Raw genomic sequence first — 7,033 nt, forward strand, 5'->3', positions numbered from 1 at the left:
ATAAAAAAGTGGGCTTCTGGAAAGCTCCAGCTCCCAGGAGAGCCGTGTCTCTGGGGCACAAACATCGGCAGAGGGAGCTGCTCCCTCGGGGTCACTGTGCACACAGAGCCTTCTCAAAAAGGGAGATTCGGGTAGATCCTCATCCAGAGGCACCTCAGCTTCCAAATGTGTGCTGCTTGTGTCAGTTTTCCTGGAAAACTTAAAATTTTTGTAAATTCATATTGAGTTGTAACTATTTGAATGGATTGTAAACCAGAAATACCATGGAACATGTTCTCCAGGTGTGTATCAGCTCACACACCACTTTCTTTTTGTATGTATATGACATTCCCTGTCGACATGCATCTGCTTATAACGTTGCTATTTTTGTATATTGCTAAAAGAACATTTGTAAAAGCACATTTTTCTTCATGGACATTTATATTAGGTGAAGGGATGATAAACATACAAGTAATATTTGAAGACTTCCCTCAGAGTAAGGAGAACTGTTGTAGCTGTTCTTGAAGATCTGCTGTGTTCTATTCATGAAGGGAGGGCATCACCTATGGCTGGGACTAGCGGCATGTGCAAAGCAGCAGAAAACCTTCTGACACTAATACTATTTCTATTAACTTGGGAAAACTTTCATTTTCTTCCAGGACAGTGGGCAAAAAGTCCTACCTGAGTAGGAAACTGGTTCCATTGCCTAAGGCTTTGTATTTCCCCTTCAGTAAAAAGGAAAAGACTTTTGCTACTGAAAAAAAAGTATATATACATATACGTGTGTGTGTGTGTGTGTGTGTGTGCGCGTGTGCACATGGGCATAAAGAAATGGCCACTAGAGTAGTAACATAGGAGGTGGGACCCCACCAGACTGGTCACACATTCCTCAGTTCATCTGGATCCAGTTGCAGGGGGAGCACCAGCCTGTCATAAATTGGTGGTGGCAGCAGCAGCAACATTAGAGAAAAGCCACCCCCTCACCCTGGGATATCCTGCAACAGTCCATGTCCCACAAGAGGTGGAGATACTGTTGAAACAGTATCCAACACCAGCTCTATCACAACAAATCCTCCTAACAGCAGATACTCTTAAAAAGATGCAACACCTTGAATCCAGTGAGCCAAATGCCTCTACCTGACAGTGGGGAAGCACATCTCCAGTCTGAGTAAGGGATGAAGATTTCCATTAACTGATGTTCCTTCACATAACTAGATCTAGTTCTGGGCTCATCTTGCTACCTGCAAGGACAGTGATCGTCTGGGTAGACCACCTGTGGGGATGCCAGGGACAGGTAACAGAAGCTGAACCACTCCTAGCAAGTAGTAGCACACAGGGAGCAGCTTTGGCTCATGCTGCACATCTGGGAAGAGAGAACTGAGTTAACAGCTATACATTTAATATTTGCTATGCTTTTGGTATTTGTCATGCAGCAGGAATGTTATGGAAAGAGCAGGGATTTTTTCACATCAGCAGAGTATCCAATGGATAAGAAATAGACAGTTTGCTAGAATAGACAGTTTGTACAATGCCCTGCAGGAACTGCTGGAGTGCCTTGTCCAGCCCATGCTAGAAGCATTACAGAGGTTGGCAAAGGCAATGCCCCAGCTGATGCTGTTGTGAAGGCACAGCTAGGCAGCTCCTGGGATGATGGGGCACTGTGACTCTGTCTAATGGTTGTTGAGAGTGAAAGGCCCAAATTGACAGAATTTCAATCTATCTATCTATGAGAAGGATGGCTGAGCAGAAGGAAAGATGGGAAAAGTGGGAGGCAACTCAAAATGATGATGGAATATGGTCAGCTGGAGAAAAACTGGTCTGCTAGAGAAATGTTTAGCAACTGTGGTCAGATGGTTTCAGGGTAAAGCCCACAGAGGGACAAAAAGTGTGTGCAGCTCCAGGAATTAAGGCTGCTGCAAAATAATTTACTAATAGCTGTGCAGCTTGCCCAAAACTCTCATGTAACAGACCAAGCTCAAAAGTAGGAGGGTTACCATGGGCCTGCTTCCCTTTTCAGTGGCTGCACAGATACTACGGACACTTTACCTCTAGCTGGGAACAGGAGTTTGCTGGTGATGGTAGATCAGCTGCCAGGCTGGGCAGAAGCCCTTCCAACATGAAGGGCTGACATGGGAGGAGTAGAAAATGCCTGGCTAAAGGAAGTTATACCTGATACTCAGAGTTCCAGAGCTTTTTGAAACAGACTGAGTTCCTCATTTTACAGCAAATATAATTCATCAGCTGTTCAAATTTTTAGGGAGAGAGAGGAAATTACATATACCACATCACTCACAGTTTTCAGTAGAAGTAGAGAGAATTAACAGAACATTAAAAGAAAAGATAGTGAAAATATGCATGTACACTAATCTGAAATGTCCAAAAGCCTTAAATTTGGCTCTGTGGAATACTCAGAATACTCTGTGATAAGCCATAGGGCTGACAAAAACAGAAATTCTCTTTGGAAGGCACTTAGCTATGCCAGGATCTTATATCCCAGCTATGGCCAGCTTATTGGATGGAGATTGACCCAACGTGTCATATAGATTCAGAAAGGGTTCAAAGAACAAAGTATGCTCAGTGTTATCAACTCAATCCCCTGAAATACACATACATGATATACAGCCTGGAGATGGAATTTTAAATAAGGTATTCTCTAGAAAATCAAAACTAGGACCTTGATAGGAGGGGTCATGTGCTGTTTTACTGTGTTCCTATTTTGCTGTTAAAGTTATAGGTAAGAAAAATTGGATACACTCTTGTCACATCAAACAACCAGCAGATGATCTGTTCATTATTTTCACTAGTAGTGACCAGTGATCAGTGTTGAGCCCAGTCCTGTTTAGTATATTTATTGACGATATGAATAAGGGGATTGAGCCCACCCTGAGTAAATTCACGGATGACACCAAGATGGGTGGGAGTGTTGATCTGCTGGAGGCTAGGAAGACCTTGCAGAGGGATGCGCACAGGCTGGATTGATGGGCCAAGACCAACAGCATGAGGCTCAAAAAGACCAATTCCCAAGTCCTACACTTTGGCCACAATAATCCACTGCAGCAATGCAGGTTTGGAGTAGAGTGGCTGGAAAGATCCCAGCAGAGAAGGGCCTGGGGGTGCTGGTCAACAGCGGCTGAACATAAGCCCAGGAGTGTTCAGGTCAAGAAGGTCAACAGCACCTGGCCTGTACCAGCCAAGGTGTGGCCAGCAGGACCAGGGAGGTGATTCTTCTTCTGAACTTAGTACTGGTGAGGCAGCACTTTGAGTTCTGTGTGCAGTTCTGGGCCAGTCAATTCAGGAAAGACATTTTGGTGCTGAGTCCAGAGAAGAGCAACAAAGCTGGTGACGCATCTGGAGCAAGTCTCTGATAAGGAGCAGCTGAGGGGGCTGGGGGCACTCAGGCTGGAAAAAAGGAGGCTCAGAGGGGACCTTGTCACTCTTCACAACTTCCTGACAAGAGGGTAGAACCAGGTGGGAGTTGGAGTTTTCTAGCTGGCAGCCAGCAACAGGACAAGAGGACAGTCTCAAGCTGCACTAGAAGTTTACGTTGGACATTAGGAAGAATTTCTTCACAGAAAAGGTGATTAGACACTGAAATGGGCTGCCCAATGTTGGAGGTGTTGGAGTCACTGCTCCTGAAGGTGTTTAAGAAAAGACTGGATGTGGTGCTCAGTGCTCTGGTCTAGTCGACAAGGTGGTGCTCGATCATAGGTTGGACTTAGTGGTCTCAGAGGTCTTTTTCAACCTTAATGATTCTGTGAATCTGTGATCAACGGGTTGATAAATAACTGACTTCTGAGAATCCTTTGTGATTTCATTAAGTATTTGTGTACAGGAGTCTATGTTGTACTTCACCGTGTTGATCTTAATTTTGTTATGTTTTTGACTTATGATAGTATTGTATATAAGGGCAGTACTCAAATGTCCTGAAAGTTTTTTTCTTTTTCCTGTCAATATATTAGGTGTGCTCCACTAAAATAAAGGGAGGGCTGTTGTGGAATGATCCAGTGCCCAGCTCGGGGAGCTACAGCAAGCTGCAGGTTGTGCTCAGAGTGCGGGGAATGGCCAGTCCCTGGCAAGAGGCTGGGACCTGGCACTGACCCTTTGCCTGACCAAGGGTTTAGGGCCCTAAGGAGCCACATGAGGGCTCTGGGACTCTGCAGGAGCCAGGAACAGGAGCCAGGCTAAACATCAGCATCAGGATGGGCACAGCCCGGGGGGCTTTGTCTGGCGTTCCCCCCCAGGGCACCAGCTCGAGCTGTTCTGTGTCAGTGCACCACAAAGGAACTGGAGTCTGGGACTGTGCTGTGGGAAACCTGGGGCTGAGCTGGTGAGAGAAGCTGATCTGACTGGGGGACTGTGGGGTGTACAGGGACTCACATGGGGGCTGTGGGGTCACTGAAGCCTCTGCTACAAAGGGGCTGTGATCCCAGCAGGCGGGGGTGGTGCCAGTGGGACCCCCAGAGCAGGATCTGAATGGTCTGGCAGGGGAGTTTCCTTACCAGTTTGCTGACCCAGGTGGGACCTCAGGCCACTGCCCTGGAAGCTTTATGGCCTGTGGCCAATTTGAGGACACATGGAAGGTTCTGGAATTGCATTACCCCATCAGTGACACACATCTAGTTTTGGTGACATGACACTGATTCTCCAATGCAAAACATACCACAAGCTGGGGGGACTCCAGGATGTGAAGAAAGTGGGGACTACTGGCTCATGCTTGACCCTACCCAGACTCAAGACAGCATCCCTCATCTAACACCAAGTCATCATCTCCGCTCCCTGCAGCCCATGTTAAAATCCTGCCCTGGGGGATTTTGGAGCTGAATGGCACTCACAATGGTACCACCATTATGTATTGCTCTTTAGAACTTATGGCAAGAACTCCAAGGCAATAGAAGAAGAAAAAAAAAAAGTGATTTCCATCCAAACTGATAAAAAATTAGCTTTGGTGATTTTTTAGGCCTTCCTCCATAAGTGTTCATTTTAGAACTAAAAAAGTTACTTGTAATAATGAAAATGTTTTACTTCTACTGTGAAGAGCAAATCAGGGATGTAAAGGCCTCCTCTGCAGACCAACACGGAGTCACCCTCCTCTCCCTCCTGTCACATAGCCACTCACTGGTTGCAGCATTATCAGCAGTGAGAAACTCAGCATGGGATAACAGCCCTTCCTAAGTGATTCTACATCCAACAGGTTCCAGCTTCGTTCCTCCTGAGGCTATTTAAGTGTTGATCATTGGATGCTTAGCACCCCTGGATGTGCTCTAGTCATCACTCACCAAGGCGTTTCACTGGGGTCCTGCAGAAACAGGAACAGCATCAACAGGAGAAAGTAGTAACATCTTCCTGTAGATCCTGGTGTTAAAACTCCCTTTGGCATCAGAAGGATTAAAAGTCTGATGCTCCAGGCTGCACGTGAGCATCACAACCCCTAAGAAGAGATTCCCTCCCCACTCCTTCAGCAATTGCTCCCTGTGACAGAGGAACAACTGGCCCAAACCATTGCTAGGCTGGAGCTGCATCTTTCCTAGACTACAGGTTCTGTGAAATTTTGGCTTTCCTTCCCTGCTGCTTCAATTGCCTGATATGCAACGGGGATACCTAGATACCTTGGCAGTGGGATTTCAGTGTGCTTGCAGCATGTTTGTTCTCACCCATTCTCAAAGCCTGGGTCATTAACAGCCTGGCTGTCACCCAGCCAAGCTGTCAAAGGCTTCTGCCTCTTCATCTGCCCCCACTAATTTATTAGCACTTATTTTTGGAAATGGGACTCCCTGAATACCATGGTCCTGCCTGTGCAAGGTGTTCACACGTCTGGGGGAAGCTGAGAGCAGCTCAGAGCCACAGAGCCTGGAGGGTCTGAATTTGTCCCCACCCCGACATTGCTCCCACTTTGAGCATCACCCAAAGCCAGCAAAAATAAGTCCAAAGCCAGAGCTTTTTCCTCACCATTGTCTCAGTTGCTGCTGCCCCCTCTGTGATACTGCAGACGCACTAAGCTGGATAAACACTCCTCCAGGGAAGTAGGGCAGACCTGTCGTGAGGAGCACAGCCCAGAGAGAAATGTGTGATGAGCAGAGCCACTTCCCTGCACATCACAGAGGGGGGAGGGAGCCGGCAGTTTACCTACCAGGGTTTGTCCAACAACAACCAAGGTGTCAGTCCAGTGATGGGACACAAATGTGCATAGGTTGTATGGGGTCACGAGGAGGAGGCACCAGGGCAGCAGGACACCCTTGGGCTCCCGAGTGGCTCCGTGAGGCTGGTCCTGCAGCCTGGACAGCGTTCCCAGGACGAGCTGCTGCAACTCTGCCGTCGGGAAGGTGAAGGATGGCCCACTTGGAGCCCGCAAAGCCGAGGCAAAGGGCGTCCCGTCGTCACTGCCCGAGTGGCCACAGCCTCTGGCTTTCGTCACTACTCCGCTCGGGAAACTGCCTAGAGCCGTGCCAGGAAAAAGAAGGGGAAATGTTTTCCTTGAGCAATTGTGTCCCCGTGAGGGCATGTTTTGCCAGAACAGCCTTTCAGCTGATGTTGAGCAGGAAGGTGGGGCCGGGAGCCCTGAGCGGGGCACGGAGCAGCCCGAAGGGGAAGGAAGGGAGCTGGGGCGGAGACTCTGGGCGGCGGTCGCGCGTCCTGGGGCGCTGCTGAAGGCCTCCCCCGCCGTGTTCCCCGGCTCCGCTGCTGCGCTGACCCCCGGGCCGAGCCGGTTCTCCACCCCGCCCAGAGCTGACACCACGCCCCAGCGATTGGGGGTCACTCTCAAACGGGGCAAAACCTGTCTACCAGAGATCCCGCTCAAACCGAGAGGGTCCCCATCCCCCTGAGGGCCGCCCCCCACCCGGTAGCCCCCACCACGAGCAGACTGCCTGGGCTCCGCGCCCCAGAGCCCCGCCCCGACCCTCACACAAAGCCCGCCCCTCCATCCGGCCCCGCCCCGTCTCTCAGGCTCCCAGCTCGGCACCCAAGCACCGCCCCTCTCCAGCTGCCTCTCTTCGATTGGGCAGTGTTCCCCGCCAGTCAGAGGAGTCCCCGTCATTTATTGGCTGTCGTTGATGGG

At 49.3% G+C, this 7,033-nt stretch overlaps 1 long non-coding RNA gene across 1 annotated transcript; it reads right to left on the reverse strand.

Annotated features, from left to right (window-relative positions):
* Positions 1–224: 224 nt before the first annotated feature.
* Positions 225–6,787, reverse strand: LOC103821879 (uncharacterized). Its single transcript, XR_624994.4, has 3 exons — positions 6,107–6,787; positions 5,926–6,010; positions 225–5,275 (listed from the first exon to the last, which is right to left on the reverse strand). It is a non-coding gene; the product is annotated as an uncharacterized LOC103821879 (long non-coding RNA).
* Positions 6,788–7,033: the final 246 nt, after the last annotated feature.

Source organism: Serinus canaria, chromosome 28, assembly GCF_022539315.1.
Source record: "Serinus canaria isolate serCan28SL12 chromosome 28, serCan2020, whole genome shotgun sequence".
NCBI classification, from domain to species: domain Eukaryota; kingdom Metazoa; phylum Chordata; class Aves; order Passeriformes; family Fringillidae; genus Serinus; species Serinus canaria.